Source organism: Xenopus tropicalis, chromosome 10, assembly GCF_000004195.4.
Source record: "Xenopus tropicalis strain Nigerian chromosome 10, UCB_Xtro_10.0, whole genome shotgun sequence".
In the NCBI taxonomy this organism is placed as follows: Eukaryota; Metazoa; Chordata; class Amphibia; order Anura; family Pipidae; genus Xenopus; species Xenopus tropicalis.
The window spans coordinates 28,020,048-28,036,921 of record NC_030686.2 but is presented as its reverse complement, the minus strand read 5'-3'; the positions used below and the strand labels follow the sequence as shown (position 1 = coordinate 28,036,921).

General features: G+C 46.8%; 1 long non-coding RNA gene across 2 annotated transcripts; it reads right to left on the bottom strand.

Moving 5' to 3' along the window:
• Window positions 1-863: 863 nt before the first annotated feature.
• Window positions 864-14,069, bottom strand: LOC101730517. 2 transcript variants are annotated; one of them, XR_004220712.1, is made up of 5 exons: window positions 13,604-14,069; window positions 11,817-11,961; window positions 8,028-8,172; window positions 5,569-5,713; window positions 864-1,002 (listed from the first exon to the last, which is right to left on the bottom strand). It is a non-coding gene; the product is annotated as an uncharacterized LOC101730517 (long non-coding RNA). The 2 variants fall into 2 exon arrangements; XR_004220713.1 differs by lacking the exon at window positions 13,604-14,069 and adding an exon at window positions 12,105-12,305.
• Between the last annotated feature and the right edge of the window lie 2,805 nt (window positions 14,070-16,874).

Genomic DNA, 16,874 nt, shown 5'->3' with positions numbered 1-16,874 from the left:
TAGGGGGCACTGCTGCTGGGCACCAATGTATTAGGGGGCACTGCTGCTGGGCACCAATGTATTAGGGGGCACTGCTGCTGGGCACCAATGTATTATAGGGGCACTGCTGGGAACAATGTATTAGGGGGCACTGCTGGACACCAATGTATTATTGGAGCACTGCTGCTGGGCACCAATGTATTAGGGGGGCACTGCTGGACACCAATGTATTAGGGGGGCACTGCTGCTGGGCACCAATGTATTAGGAGGGCACTGCTGGACACCAATGTATTAGGAGGGCACTGCTGCTGGACATCAATGTATTAGGAGGGCACTGCTGCTGGGCACCAATGTATTAGGGGGCACTGCTGGACACCAATGTATTAGGGGGCACTGCTGGACACCAATGTATTAGGGGGCACTGCTGGACACGAATGTATTATTGGAGCACTGCTGCTGGGCACCAATGTATTATCGGCGGGCACGGGCTACGCTCAAACAACTTGGTGATATCTTAGGCAGATGAGCTCAGAGCTGTCCTTGAGTACGGGAGCACTGCTGCTGGGCACCAATGTATTAGGGAGCACTGCTTGCTGCGACCCAAATGTATTAGGGGGCACTGCTGCTGGGGCACCAATTATTAGGGGGGCACTGCTGGACACCAATGTATTATGGGGGGCACTGCTGCTGGGTCACCACATGTATTCTAAGGGGCATGGTTTCAAGTGGGTGTGGTTTCAAAAAGGGGAGTGGTCAAAACTGGCTTCCATTATCGGCCCTCCACCACAAAGGTCGGAAAAATTCCGGCCCTCGGTACCACAGAAGTTGGACAGCACTGTCTAGACAAATGATGGGAATGCAGAGCAAATCAATACTTACCTTGAGGAGGTATAACAGGATTTCAGCAATACAATTGATGTTAAAGCAGATCTAACAGTTGAAGTATGGTGTCCATCGGTTTCTCCCTCTCATATAGAGTTTGGGCACCGTAAGTTGGGCCTATTCCCTGGCACTTCTGTGTCCCTAAACAAAGGCAAGTAAGTCTGTTAGGAGACTACTCCTTTACTCTCCTCTCATGGATGGAGCAAGAAAGCTGCTCTTTCTAAATACATACTGTCTGACTCACTTTCCTGCTCTGATATTATAACCTGTTCTCACTTTACCTCGTTCACGGGGTCCCTGCGCCCCAACTTCACTAAGGGTACTGGTCCCCTTCGGTCGGAACCTTCTGGGCCTTTGTGGATCCCAGTTTCTGGGAGACATTCACATACGTCAGATGCTGCAGGCCAAGAAGAAAGAACCACCCCTCTCCACACCATATTAAAGTGTGGCAGGGTGTGGTCTAGCCTTGGCCAATAATAAGGTATATGGTAATACCAAATAGATACATCAATCCCTGCCTAGTGACAAGGAGAAAGGAAAGGTAGTGTTTAAAGCCATAGAGGCACATTAACCCATGGGTCCCTACATACTACTTAGAGTCTGTAAATAACACTGTGGGTAAAAAAACATCACAGATTGAGTAATAATGTTGGACCTTACACTTAGGACTTGCTTCATAAATGAGCCCTATTGTGGAAGAAAATAAATTAGAAAAATGTTCTAGTTCCTGTGAACCAAGTAGTTAGGGGGCACTGCTGGAGCACCAATGTATTAGGGGGGCACTGCTGCTGGGCACTAATGTATTAGGGGGCACTGCTGGACACAATGTATTATGGGGGAACTGCTGCTGGGCACCAATGAATTGGGGGGGACTGTTGCTGGGCACCAATGTATTATAGGGGCACTGCTGGCAGAATGTATTAGGGGGGCACTGTTGCTGGCACCAATGTATTATTGGAGCACTGCTGCTGGGCACCAATGTATTAGGGGGCACTGCTGCTGGGCACCAATGTATTAGGGGGGCACTGCTGGAAACCTATGTATTATGGGGGCACTGCTGCTGGGCACAAATGTATTCTAGGGGCACTGCTTGGCATTAATATATTATGGGGCACTGCTGCTGGACACCAATGTATTAGGGGAGCACTGCTGCTGGCACCAATGTATTCTAGGGGCACTGCTTGGCATTAATATATTATGGGGGCACTGCTGCACACAATGTATTAGGGGGCACTGTTGGACACCAATGTATTTAGGGGAGCACTGCTGCACCACAATGTATTAGGGGGCACTGTTGGACACCAATGTATTATTGGAGCACTGCTGCTGGGCACAATGTATTAGGGGGCACTGCTGGACACCAATGTATTAGGGGGCACTGCTGCTGGCACCAAATGTATTATGGGGGCACTGCTGCTGGCACCAATGTATTATGGGGGCACTGCTGCTGGGCACAATGTATTCTAGGGGCACTGCTGGGCATTAATATTATGGGGGCACTGCTGCTGGACACCAATGTATTAGTGAGCACTGCTGCTGGGCACCAATGTATTAGGGGGGCACTGCTGGACACCAATGTATTAGGGGGGCACTGCTGGACACCAATGTATTATTGGAGCACTGCTGCTGGGCACCAATGTATTAGGGGGGCACTGCTGGACACCAATGTATTAGGGGGGCACTGCTGCTGGGCACCAATGTATTATGGGGGCACTGCTGGACACCAATGTATTAGGGGGCACTGCTGCTGGGCACCAATGTATTAGGGGGCACTGCTGTGGGCACCAATGTATTAGGGGCACTGCTGCTGGGCACCAATGTATTAGGGGGGCACTGCTGCTGGGCACCAATGTATTAGGGGGCACTGCTGCTGGGCACCAATGTATTAGGGGGGCACTGCTGCTGGGCACCAATGTATTAGGGGGCACTGCTGCTGGGCACCAATGTATTAGGGGCACTGCTGCTGGGCACCAATGTATTAGGGGGCACTGCTGCTGGGCACCAATGTATTATAGGGGCACTGCTGGGCACCAATGTATTATAGGGGCACTGCTGCTTAATGTATGGGGCACTGCTGGGCATCATGTATTAGGAGGGCACTGCTGCTGGGCACCAATGTATTAGGGCTGCACTGCTGCTGGGCACCAATGTATTAGGGCTGCACTGCTGCTGGGCACAAATGTATTATAGGGGCACTGCTGGCACCAATGTATTAGGGGCACTGCTTCTCGGCACCAATGTATTATGGGGCACTGATGCTGGGCACCAAAGTATTGATGGGAGCACTTCTGTTGGACACCAATGTATTACGGGGCACTGCTACTGGGCACCAATGCATTATGGGGGCACTGCTGGACACCAATGTATTAGGGGGGGCACTGCTGCTGGGCTCCAATGTATTACGGGGCACTGCTGCTGGACACCAATGTATTAGGGGGCACTGCTGCTGGGCTCCAATGTATTAGGGGGGCACTGCTGCTGGGCACCAATGTATTATGGGGGCACTGCTGCTGGGCACCAATGTATTATGGGGGCACTGCTGGACACCAATGTATTAGGGGGGGCACTGCTGCTGGGCTCCAATGTATTAGGGGGGCACTGCTGCTGGGCACCAATGTATTAGGGGGCACTGCTGCTGGGCACCAATGTATTAGGGGGGCACTGCTGCTGGGCACCAATGTATTAGGGGGGCACTGCTGCTGGGCACCAATGTATTAGGAGGGCACTGCTGCTGGGCATCAATGTATTAGGAGGGCACTGCTGCTGGGCACCAATGAATTAGGAGGGCACTGCTGCTGGGCACCAATGAATTAGGAGGGCACTGCTGCTGGGCACCAATGTATTAGGGGGCACTGCTGCTGAACACCAATGTATTATAGGGGCACTGCTGGGCACCAATGTATTAGGGGGCACTGCTGCTGGGCACCAGTGTATCATGGGGGCACTGCTGGACACCAATGTATTAGGAGGGCACTGCTGCTGGGCATCAATGTATTAGGAGGGCACTGCTGCTGGGCACCAATGTATTAGAGGGGCCCTGGCTACCAATGTTTGTGTGCCCTTTGTACTGATGAGATGGGTCACTGGGGGAGGGGCCATTGGGGGGCAGGGCGTGGGAGGAGGAGGGCCCAGAAAATTTTGTTGTGAGGGGCCGTGATTTCTGATGGCGGCCCTGTGCAACCCTATTTATGCCACTGCCAATGCTTGAGTAACTGCAAGTACAGGTATGGGATCCCTTATGTGGAAACCCATTATCCAGAAAGCTCTGAATTACGTAAAGCCCGTTTCCCATAGACTCCATTTTAATCAAATAATACAGAATTTTAAAACGGATTTGCTTTTTCTCTGTAATAATAAAACAGTACCTTGTTATTGATCCCAACTAAGATATAAATAATCCTTATTAGATGCAAAACCATCCTATTGGGTTTAATTAATGTTTTATTGATTTTTTAGTTCACTTAAGGTATGGTGATCCGAATTACGGAAAGAGCCCTGTTCCGGAATACCCTTGGTCTTAAGCATTCTGGATAACGGGTCCTATACCTGTACAATATAACCCCTATTTGGCTGTATTAGTCAAATTGTCCAGTTAGTGATAGAGCAGGGGGTACATGTGATTCTCTATCTTCAGGATGAGCCTTCACAAAGTGGAAGCGACTATACGGAGGGTGTTGTGCAACTACACCTCCCACTGCAACGTGTATGTGAGAAGTACAATGATACTAATACTGTAGGTGGACGCCAGGAGCTCTTGCAAACAAAAGATAACTATTTGTCCTAGACCAGTGCTGTCCAACTGGCGGCCCGCGACCCCCCTCTGTGTGGCCCCCCACCTGTCTGGCTGCTTTGATGGCTTACTCTTGTAAGTGTTAGCTTTAAATGGTATCAGTACTGAGATTAACTGCCCCCCCTGCATTGCTCATACCTCAGATTCAGGTTGTAATCCCTCTGTATTGTTTAAATATGTAATTCCCTGTGTTGTTCACACCTTTTAGTTTCTGCATTGTTCTACCCCTGCAGTGTTCACACCTCAGGCTCAGGCTGTAATCACCCACATTGTTTCCCTGTTCACACCTCAGACAAGACTGTAGGAGAAGTAGAAACCCAAAAATAATCCCTGCACACTACAAAAAGAACATATACTGTGGTGGTACTGCAATTAAAAAGTTTTTTAATATATAATTATTGTACAGACTGTAGGCAGAGTATGGCACACACAGACACTCAGGCAGGGTAGGGAAGGCAGAGTATGGCACACACAGGCATGGTAGGGAAGGCAGAGTATGGCACACACAGACACTCAGGCAGGGTAGGGAAGGCAGAGTATGGCACACACAGACACTCAGACAGGGTAGGGAAGGCAGAGTATGGCACACACAGGCATGGTAGGGAAGGCAGAGTATGGCACACACAGACACTCAGGCAGGGTAGGGAAGGCAGAGTATGGCACACACAGGCATGGTAGGGCAGGAAGAGTATAGCAGGTTTTTTGCTGTACTACAACCATTAATATGGGTATGGTCATGTGATAACACGGGTGTGGTTTCAAGTGGGTGTGGTTTCAAAAAGGGGAGTGGTCAAAACTGGCTTCCATTATCGGCCCTCCACCACAAAGGTCGGAAAAATTCCGGCCCTCGGTACCACAGAAGTTGGACAGCACTGTCCTAGACAAATGATGGGAATGCAGAGCAAATCAATACTTACCCTTGAGGAGGTATAACAGGATTTCAGCAATACAATTGATGTTAAAGCAGATCTAACAGTTGAAGTATGGTGTCCATCGGTTTCTCCCTCTCATATAGAGTTTGGGCACCGTAAGTTGGGCCTATTCCCTGGCACTTCTGTGTCCCTAAACAAAGGCAAGTAAGTCTGTTAGGAGACTACTCCTTTACTCTCCTCTCATGGATGGAGCAAGAAAGCTGCTCTTTCTAAATACATACTGTCTGACTCACTTTCCTGCTCTGATATTATTTAACCTGTTCTCACTTTACCTCGTTCACGGGGTCCCTGCGCCCCAACTTCACTAAGGGTACTGGTCCCCTTCGGTCGGAACCTTCTGGGCCTTGTGGATCCCAGTTTCTGGGAGACATTCACATACGTCAGATGCTGCAGGCCAAGAAGAAAGAACCACCCCTCTCCTAACACCATATTAAAGTGTGGCAGGGTGTGGTCTAGCCTTAGGCCAATAATAAGGTATATGGTAATACCAAATAGATACATCAATCCCTGCCTAGTGACAAGGAGAAAGGAAAGGTAGTGTTTAAAGCCATAGAGGCACATTAACCCTATGGGTCCCTACAACTACTTAGAGTCTGTAAAATAACACTGTGGGTAAAAAACATCACAGATTGAGTAATAATGTTGGACCTTACACTTAGGACTTGCTTCATAAATGAGCCCTATTGTGGAAGAAAATAAAATTTAGAAAAATGTTCTAGTTCCTGTGAACCAATGTATTAGGGGGCACTGCTGGACACCAATGTATTAGGGGGCACTGCTGCTGGGCACCAATGTATTAGGGGGGCACTGCTGGACACCAATGTATTATGGGGGAACTGCTGCTGGGCACCAATGAATTGGGGGGGGCACTGTTGCTGGGCACCAATGTATTATAGGGGCACTGCTGGGCATGAATGTATTAGGGGGGCACTGTTGCTGGGCACCAATGTATTATTGGAGCACTGCTGCTGGGCACCAATGTATTAGGGGGCACTGCTGCTGGGCACCAATGTATTAGGGGGGCACTGCTGGAAACCTATGTATTATGGGGGCACTGCTGCTGGGCACAAATGTATTCTAGGGGCACTGCTTGGCATTAATATATTATGGGGGCACTGCTGCTGGACACCAATGTATTAGGGGAGCACTGCTGCTGGGCACCAATGTATTCTAGGGGCACTGCTTGGCATTAATATATTATGGGGGCACTGCTGCACACCAATGTATTAGGGGGCACTGTTGGACACCAATGTATTAGGGGAGCACTGCTGCACACCAATGTATTAGGGGGCACTGTTGGACACCAATGTATTATTGGAGCACTGCTGCTGGGCACCAATGTATTAGGGGGGCACTGCTGGACACCAATGTATTAGGGGGGCACTGCTGCTGGGCACCAATGTATTATGGGGGCACTGCTGCTGGGCACCAATGTATTATGGGGGCACTGCTGCTGGGCACAAATGTATTCTAGGGGCACTGCTTGGCATTAATATATTATGGGGGCACTGCTGCTGGACACCAATGTATTAGTTGAGCACTGCTGCTGGGCACCAATGTATTAGGGGGGCACTGCTGGACACCAATGTATTAGGGGGGCACTGCTGGACACCAATGTATTATTGGAGCACTGCTGCTGGGCACCAATGTATTAGGGGGGCACTGCTGGACACCAATGTATTAGGGGGGCACTGCTGCTGGGCACCAATGTATTATGGGGGCACTGCTGGACACCAATGTATTAGGGGGGCACTGCTGCTGGGCACCAATGTATTAGGGGGCACTGCTGCTGGGCACCAATGTATTAGGGGGGCACTGCTGCTGGGCACCAATGTATTAGGGGGGCACTGCTGCTGGGCACCAATGAATTAGGGGGGCACTGCTGCTGGGCACCAATGTATTAGGGGGGCACTGCTGCTGGGCACCAATGTATTAGGGGGCACTGCTGCTGGGCACCAATGTATTAGGGGGCACTGCTGCTGGACACCAATGTATTAGGGGGCACTGCTGCTGGACACCAATGTATTATAGGGGCACTGCTGGGCACCAATGTATTATAGGGGCACTGCTGCTTAAGGTATGGTGATCCAAATTACGGAAAGAGCCTTGTTCCGGAATACCCTTGGTCTTAAGCATTCTGGATAACGGGTTCTGGATAACGGGTCCTATACCTGTAAAATATAACCCCTATTTGGCTGTATTAGTCAAATTGTCCAGTTAGTGATAGAGCAGGGGGTACATGTGACTCTCTATCTTCAGGATGAGCCTTCACAAAGTGGAAGCGACTATACAGGAGGGTGTTGTGCAACTACACCTCTCACTGCAACGTGTATGTGAGAAGTACAATAATACTAATACTGTAGGTGGACCCCAGGAGCTCTTGCAAACAAAAGATAACTTTGTCCTAGACAAATGATGGGAATGCAGGGCAAATCAATACTTACCCTTGAGGAGGTATAACAGGATTTCAGCAATACAATTGATGTTAAAGCAGATCTAACAGTTGAAGTTTGGTGTCCATCGGTTTCTCCCTCTCATATAGAGTTTGGGCACCATAAGTTGGGCCTATTCCCTGGCACTTCTGTGTCCCTAAACAAAGGCAAGTAAGTCTGTTAGGAGACTACTCCTTTACTCTCCTCTCATGGATGGAGCAAGAAAGCTGCTCTTTCTAAATACATACTGTCTGACTCACTTTCCTGCTCTGATATTATTTAACCTGTTCTCACTTTACCTCGTTCACGGGGGCCCTGCGCCCCAACTTCACTAAGGGTACTGGTCCCCTTCGGTCGGAACCTTCTGGGCCTTGTGGATCCCAGTTTCTGGGAGACATTCACATACGTCAGATGCTGCAGGCCAAGAAGAAAGAACCACCCCTCTCCTAACACCATATTAAAAGTGTGGCAGGGTGTGGTCTAGCCTTGGGCCAATAATAAGGTATATGGTAATACCAAATAGATACATCAATCCCTGCCTAGTGACAAGGAGAAAGGAAAGGTAGTGTTTAAAGCCATAGAGGCACATTAACCCTATGGGTCCCTACAACTACTTTGCAGTTACTTTAGAGTCTGTAAAATAACACTGTGGGTAAAAAAACATCACAGATTGAGTAATAATGTTGGACCTTGCACTTAGGACTTTCTTCATAAATGAGCCCTATTGTGGAAGAAAATAAAATTTAGAAAAATGTTCTAGTTCCTGTGAACCAATGTATTAGGGGGCACTGCTGCTGGGCACCAATGTATTAGGGGGCACTGCTGCTGGGCACCAATGTATTAGGGGGCACTGCTGCTGGGCACCAATGTATTAGGGGGCACTGCTGCTGGGCACCAATGTATTAGGAGGGCACTGCTGCTGGGCACCAATGTATTAGGAGGGCACTGCTGCTGGGCACCAATGTATTAGGGGGCACTGCTGGACACCAATGTATTAGGAGGGCACTGCTGCTGGGCACCAATGTATTAGGGGGCACTGCTGGACACCAATGTATTAGGGGGCACTGCTGGACACCAATGTATTAGGGGGCACTGCTGGACACCAATGTATTATTGGAGCACTGCTGCTGGGCACCAATGTATTAGGGGAGCACTGCTGCTGGGCACCAATGTATTAGGGGAGCACTGCTGCTGGACACCAATGTATTAGGGGGGCACTGCTGCTGGACACCAATGTATTAGGGGGGCACTGCTGGACACCAATGTATTAGGGGGGCACTGCTGCTGGGCACACATGTATTCTAGGGGCACTGCTTGGCATTAATATATTATGGGAGCACTGCTGCTGGACACCAATGTATTAGGGGAGCACTGCTGCTGGGCACCAATGTATTAGGGGGCACTGCTGGACACCAATGTATTAGGGGGCACTGCTGGACACGAATGTATTAGGGGGCACTGCTGCTGGACACCAATGTATTAGGGGAGCACTGCTGCTGGACACCAATGTATTAGGGGGGCACTGCTGCTGGACACCAATGTATTAGGGGGGCACTGCTGGACACCAATGTATTATGGGGGCACTGCTGCTGGGCACACATGTATTCTAGGGGCACTGCTTGGCATTAATATATTATGGGAGCACTGCTGCTGGACACCAATGTATTAGGGGAGCACTGCTGCTGGGCACCAATGTATTAGGGGGCACTGCTGGACACCAATGTATTAGGGGGCACTGCTGGACACGAATGTATTAGGGGGCACTGCTGGACACCAATGTATTATTGGAGCACTGCTGCTGGGCACCAATGTATTAGGGGGGCACTGCTGGACACCAATGTATTAGGGGAGCACTGCTGCTGGGCACCAATGTATTAGGGGAGCACTGCTGCTGGACACCAATGTATTAGGGGGGCACTGCTGCTGGGCACCAATGTATTAGGGGGGCACTGCTGGACACCAATGTATTATGGGGGCACTGCTGCTGGGCACACATGTATTCTAGGGGCACTGCTTGGCATTAATATATTATGGGGGCACTGCTGCTGGACACCAATGTATTAGGGGAGCACTGCTGCTGGGCACCAATGTATTAGGGGGGCACTGCTGGACACCAATGTATTATTGGAGCACTGCTGCTGGGCACCAATGTATTAGGGGGGCACTGCTGCTGGGCACCAATGTATTAGGGGGGCACTGCTGCTGGGCACCAATGTATTATAGGGGCACTGCTGGGCACCAATGTATTAGGGGGCACTGCTGCTGGGCACCAATGTATTAGGGGGGCACTGCTGGACACCAATGTATTATTGGAGCACTGCTGCTGGGCACCAATGTATTAGGGGGGCACTGCTGCTGGGCACCAATGTATTAGGGGGGCACTGCTGCTGGGCACCAATGTATTATAGGGGCACTGCTGGGCACCAATGTATTAGGGGGCACTGCTGCTGGACACCAATGTATTATAGGGGCACTGCTGGGCACCAATGTATTAGGGGAGCACTGCTGCTGGGCACCAATGTATTAGGGGGGCACTGCTGGACACCAATGTATTATTGGAGCACTGCTGCTGGGCACCAATGTATTAGGGGGGCACTGCTGCTGGGCACCAATGTATTAGGGGGGCACTGCTGCTGGACACCAATGTATTATAGGGGCACTGCTGGGCACCAATGTATTAGGGGGCACTGCTGCTGGACACCAATGTATTATAGGGGCACTGCTGGGCACCAATGTATTAGGAGGGCACTGCTGCTGGGCACCAATGTATTAGGAGGGCACTGCTGCTGGGCACCAATGTATTAGGAGGGCACTGCTGCTGGGCACCAATGTATTAGGAGGGCACTGCTGCTGGGCACCAATGTATTAGGAGGGCACTGCTGCTGGGCACCAATGTATTAGGAGGGCACTGCTGCTGGGCACCAATGTATTAGGAGGGCACTGCTGCTGGGCACCAATGTATTAGGAGGGCACTGCTGCTGGGCACCAATGTATTAGGGGGGCTCTGGCTACCAATGTTTGTGTGTCCTTTGTACTGATGAGATGGGTCATTGGGGGAGGGGATATTGGGGGCAGGGCGTGGGAGGAGGAGGGCCCAGAAAATTTTGTTGTGAGGGGCCCAGTGATTTCTGATGGCGGCCCGGTGCAACCCTATTTATGCCACTGCCAATGCTTGAGTAACTGCAAGTACAGGTATGGGATACCTTATGTGGAAACCCATTATCCAGAAAGCTCTGAATTACGTAAAGCCCGTTTCCCATAGACTCCATTTTAATCAAATAATACAGAATTTTAAAACTGATTTGCTTTTTCTCTGTAGTAATAAAACAGTACCTTGTTATTGATCCCAACTAAGATATAAATAATCCTTATTAGATGCAAAACTTTCCTATTGGGTTTAATTAATGTTTTATTGATTTTTTAGTTCGCTTAAGGTATGGTGATCCGAATTACGGAAAGAGCCTTGTTCCGGAATACCCTTGGTCTTAAGCATTCTGGATAACGGGTTCTGGATAACGGGTCCTATACCTGTAAAATATAACCCCTATTTGGCTGTATTAGTCAAATTGTCCAGTTAGTGATAGAGCAGGGGGTACATGTGACTCTCTATCTTCAGGATGAGCCTTCACAAAGTGGAAGCGACTATACAGGAGGGTGTTGTGCAACTACACCTCCCACTGCAACGTGTATGTGAGAAGTACAATAATACTAATACTGTAGGTGGACCCCAGGAGCTCTTGCAAACAAAAGATAACTTTGTCCTAGACAAATGATGGGAATGCAGGGCAAATCAATACTTACCCTTGAGGAGGTATAACAGGATTTCAGCAATACAATTGATGTTAAAGCAGATCTAACAGTTGAAGTATGGTGTCCATCGGTTTCTCCCTCTCATATAGAGTTTGGGCACCGTAAGTTGGGCCTATTCCCTGGCACTTCTGTGTCCCTAAACAAAGGCAAGTAAGTCTGTTAGGAGACTACTCCTTTACTCTCCTCTCATGGATGGATGCAAGAAAGCTGCTCTTTCTAAATACATACTGTCTGACTCACTTTCCTGCTCTGATATTATTTAACCTGTTCTCACTTTACCTCGTTCACGGGATCCCTGCGCCCCAACTTCACTAAGGGTACTGGTCCCCTTCGGTCGGAACCTTCTGGGCCTTGTGGATCCCAGTTTCTGGGAGACATTCACATACGTCAGATGCTGCAGGCCAAGAAGAAAGAACCACCCCTCTCCTAACACCATATTAAAGTGTGGCAGGGTGTGGTCTAGCCTTGGGCCAATAATAAGGTATATGGTAATACCAAATAGATACATCAATCCCTGCCTAGTGACAAGGAGAAAGGAAAGGTAGTGTTTAAAGCCATAGAGGCACATTAACCCTATGGGTCCCTACAACTACTTTGCAGTTACTTTAGAGTCTGTAAAATAACACTGTGGGTAAAAAACATCACAGATTGAGTAATAATGTTGGACCTTACACTTAGGACTTGCTTCATAAATGAGCCCTATTGTGGAAGAAAATAAAATTTAGAAAAATGTTCTAGTTCCTGTTTTTTTCTTATATAGAAAAGGTTTCCAAAATAGAATGGTTTTCCCTTGCAGAGCAGCAGTTCTCTCATGCTTTATGGCTGACGTTCTAGCTATCTTTATAGAAAGTAATTAGGCCACACCCTGTCTGAACTGTAAGTTATTTCTTAATGGAATACTGTAAAGGCAAACCACATCAGTTAATAGAGCATCTCCAGCAGAATCCTGCATTGAAATATGTTTTTCAAAAAATGCTAACTTTTTTTTTATATTTAATTTTGAAATTTCACATGGGGCTAGCCATATTCTTCATTTCCCAGTCACACTTTACTGCTGAGCTGCAAGTTGGAGTAATATTACCCCCTCTCAGCAGAACAATGGGAAGGTGGCAAGATAGCAGCTCCCAGTAGGTATCAGAATAGCACTCAATAGTAAGAAATCCAAGTCCGGCTTGGGACTCTCCAGTTACATGGGAGTAGGGGAATCAATAGGTTACCTGAAAGCAGTTCTAATGTGTAGCACTGGCTGCTGCTAAAAGCTCAGACTCAGACACAATGCACTGAGATAGCGCCTACACACCAATATTACAGCTAAAAAATACATTTGTTGGTTCAAGAATAAAATTTGAAATGGTAGAGTGAATTATTTGCTATGTAAACAGTGTAATTTAAATAATGTTTCATTGATTTTTTAGTTCACTTAAGGTATGGTGATCCGAATTACGGAAAGAGCCCTGTTCCGGAATACCCTTGGTCTTAAGCATTCTGGATAACGGGTCCTAGATCTGTACAATATAACCCCTATTTGGCTGTATTAGTCAAATTGTCCAGCTAGTGATAGAGCAGGGGGGACATGTGACTCCCTATCTTCATGATGAGCCTTCACAAAGTGGAAGCGACTATACAGAGGGTGTTGTGCAACTACACCTCCCACTGCAACGTGTATGTGAAAAGTACAATAAGTAAATACTGTAGGTGGACGCCAGGAGCTCTTGCAAACAAAAGATAACTATTTGTCCTAGACAAATGATGGTAATGCAGGGCAAATCCATACTTACCCTTGAGGAGGTATAACAGGATTTCAGCAATACAATTGATGTTAAAGCACATCTAACAGTTGAAGTATGGTGTCCATCGGTTTATCCCTCTCATATAGAGTTTGGGCACCATAAGTTGGGCCTATTCCCTGGCACTTCTGTGTCCCTAAACAAAGGCAAGTAAGTCTGTTAGAAGACTACTCCTTTACTCTCCTCTCATGGATGGAGCAAGAAAGCTGCTCTTTCTAAATACATACTGTCTGACTCACTTTCCTGCTCTGATATTATTTAACCTGTTCTCACTTTACCTCGTTCACGGGGTCCCTGCGCCCCGACTTCACTAAGGGTACTGGTCCCCTTCGGTCCTTGGGCCTTGTGGATCCCAGATCCCAGTTTCTGGGAGACATTCACATACGTCAGATGCTGCAGGCCAAGAAGAAAGAACCACCCCTCTCCTAACACCATATTAAAGTGTGGCAGGGTGTGGTCTAGCCTTGGGCCAATAATAAGGTATATGGTAATACCAAATAGATACATTAATCCCTGCCTAGTGACAAGGAGAAAGGAAAGGTAGTGGGTTTTTTTTTTGGTTTTTTTTTTAAAGGTGTTTATTTTTCCATTTTAAAAGACAATACAACACATACAAAACATTAACTTTTGCAGTCAGATTAAAAGGTACAGAACAGAGAATTATGGTTGTTTTATTATTTCAATTAATACAGGGCAGAATTCGTTTACCATAGCTTTCTATTGGTCTGAGTTCAATTGTTTCTAATAAATGGTAGTTGCGTTTTAGATTTGCGGGTTTTGCTTTGGGCTTATTTACTAGGGGGGGTTTCCGGTAGATTTAACATAGGGTTGGCATCTAGCCAGGGGGTCCATATCCTGTTGAATTTTAGTGGGGTGCCTCTTGCTAGATAGGTTAGTTTTATAAGTGGCACCGTTTTGTTGATCATTGCCACCCATTCTGATATTGTGGGTGCAATGGGACTCATCCATTTTATGATGAGTAGTTTTTTTGCGTAGAACAGTGTTGCCCTCATTAAGTTTCTGGGATGGTTTTGTGGAACCAGTTCATCTATTAGACCTAGGAGGCATACTTCTGGGGTCCTGACTCTAGGTAGGGCTAGTTGTTCATTAAGGTATTGCATGACTCCAGACCAGTAGATAGCTATATGGATACAGTCCCATACCATATGAATAAATCCTGCATTGACACTGTGACATTTAGGACATTCTTCATTTGGTGATCTACCCATAGCTTTGAGTCTGGTTGGGGTGATATATACTTGGTGATAGAATTTGAATTGTATGACTCTATCCCTGGTGGCTATGAGGAAGTCGTATATGTGGTCGGTTGCTTCTTCCCATTGTTCCTTGTTAGCTGTGGGAGTATCTGGTTCCATTTCGTTTTGGCTTTATCAAATGGGGAGGGTGTTACTTTCAGTATAACCTTGTACAGCTGGGAGAGAAGTTTCTTCCCTCCAGGGTCCCAGAGTCTAATTTCCCACGGGGTTGAGCCCGTGTCAATTGTTAGTGAGCCAAATTGTGCTTTAAATGTGTGCCTTATTTGAAGGTATCTAAAAAATTGGAAAGGTAGTGTTTAAAGCCATAGAGGCACATTAACCCTATGGGTCCCTACAACTAGTTTGCAGTTACTTTAGAGTCTGTAAAATAACACTGTGGGTAAAAAACATCACAGATTGAGTAATAATGTTGGACCTTGCACTTAGGACTTGCTTCATAAATGAGCCCTATTGTGGAAGAAAATATAATTTATATAATTTAGTTTTTTTTATATATAGTTCCCCTCTCAGCAGAACAGTGGGAAGGGAGCAAGATAGCAGCTCCCAGTAGGTATCAGAATAGCACTCAATAGTAAGAAATCCAAGTCCGGCTTGGGACTCCTCCAGTTACATGGGAGTAGGAGAAACAATAGGTTACCTGAAAGCAGTTCTAATGTGTAGCACTGGCTGCTGCTAAAAGCTCAATGCAATGCATGAGATAGTGCCTACACACAAATATTACAGCTAAAAAATACATTTGTTGGTTCAAGAATAAAATTTGAAATGACAGAGTGAATTATTTGCTATGTAAACAGTGTAATTTAGAAATAAAAAGTACACCATAAAAACCATGACAGGATCCCATTAATGGTGTCTGAAATTCTAGCTATCAGAGTAACAAATCTTGCAGATGACAGCAATTAAAAAGCCCTTATTTATATCATGGCACAACTTTAATAAGATTATTCTTTACAAGTACCAAAAGGTAGCAAGAAGTAGAAATCAGTGGCTTAGCCAGAAAGCGGCAGGAATTCAATAAAGAATGCCATCAATAAAGATCAACAGGTATTTAATACTAAATTGTATAAAGTAAAAACAAGTTATTAACTTCCATTTTTTGTAACTGGTGCTTTTTATGCTATGCAGTCCTTCTAATTATGGAATCACAAGTCAAAAACTCATTCAGTGAAGTACAATTAATGCCAAACACTGTTAATACACAGCGAGCTGTTCATGGCTAATGGCAGCGTACAGTGACATTTCATTTAGGTGGCAGGGAGAGTACTATAAATTTGTCCATTTTTTCAGTCCTATTGACACCGTGTTAGGCTTTCATTGGATTATGTTGCCTTTTCCATGAGATGATGTATGTGAGATGCACTATTGAAGAGCCCTCCTTAGTGTGAAAGTGTAACGTGATACAAATAGGGTTGATTCACTAAAGTGCGATAACGCATATCGCATGCTTTTTTGCGTTAAAATTGACACGAAAAAAACGAGTGATTCGCTAAAGTATTATTGCGTGCGTTAAGTCGCATATCGCATGCATTAAATAGCGTGCAACCGAATGCGTTAATTTTACAGCATTGCATTAATTCTCGCGGAGAAATAATACTAACACCTGATTCACAAACACTTAGACGCGCTAAATATAGTCTATGCGAAAATTAACACCTACTTAGGGCAGGCGGGAATTATAGAAAAGTACAGTTCATGAGCTTTTGGCAAAACAATAAGGACTTTGCAGTGTGATTTATTCAAGTCTGTGTTGGCCCTAGAGTGATGCAGCCTCCAGTTTGCAGGGAAATGGTCATTTTCAAAAAAAGTAGTTTTACAAACATAATGGTGTGTATGGCTAATATGTCATGCGCACGATAAGTGGCGCACGTGCGTCAATTAGCGCGGGCGACAAGTAGCGTGCTTTGCATCAAATACCGCACGAAAATAGTCTTTGCGACTTAAATAATGCAAACAGCATTGCATCTAAATTAACGCCAATATCCTTT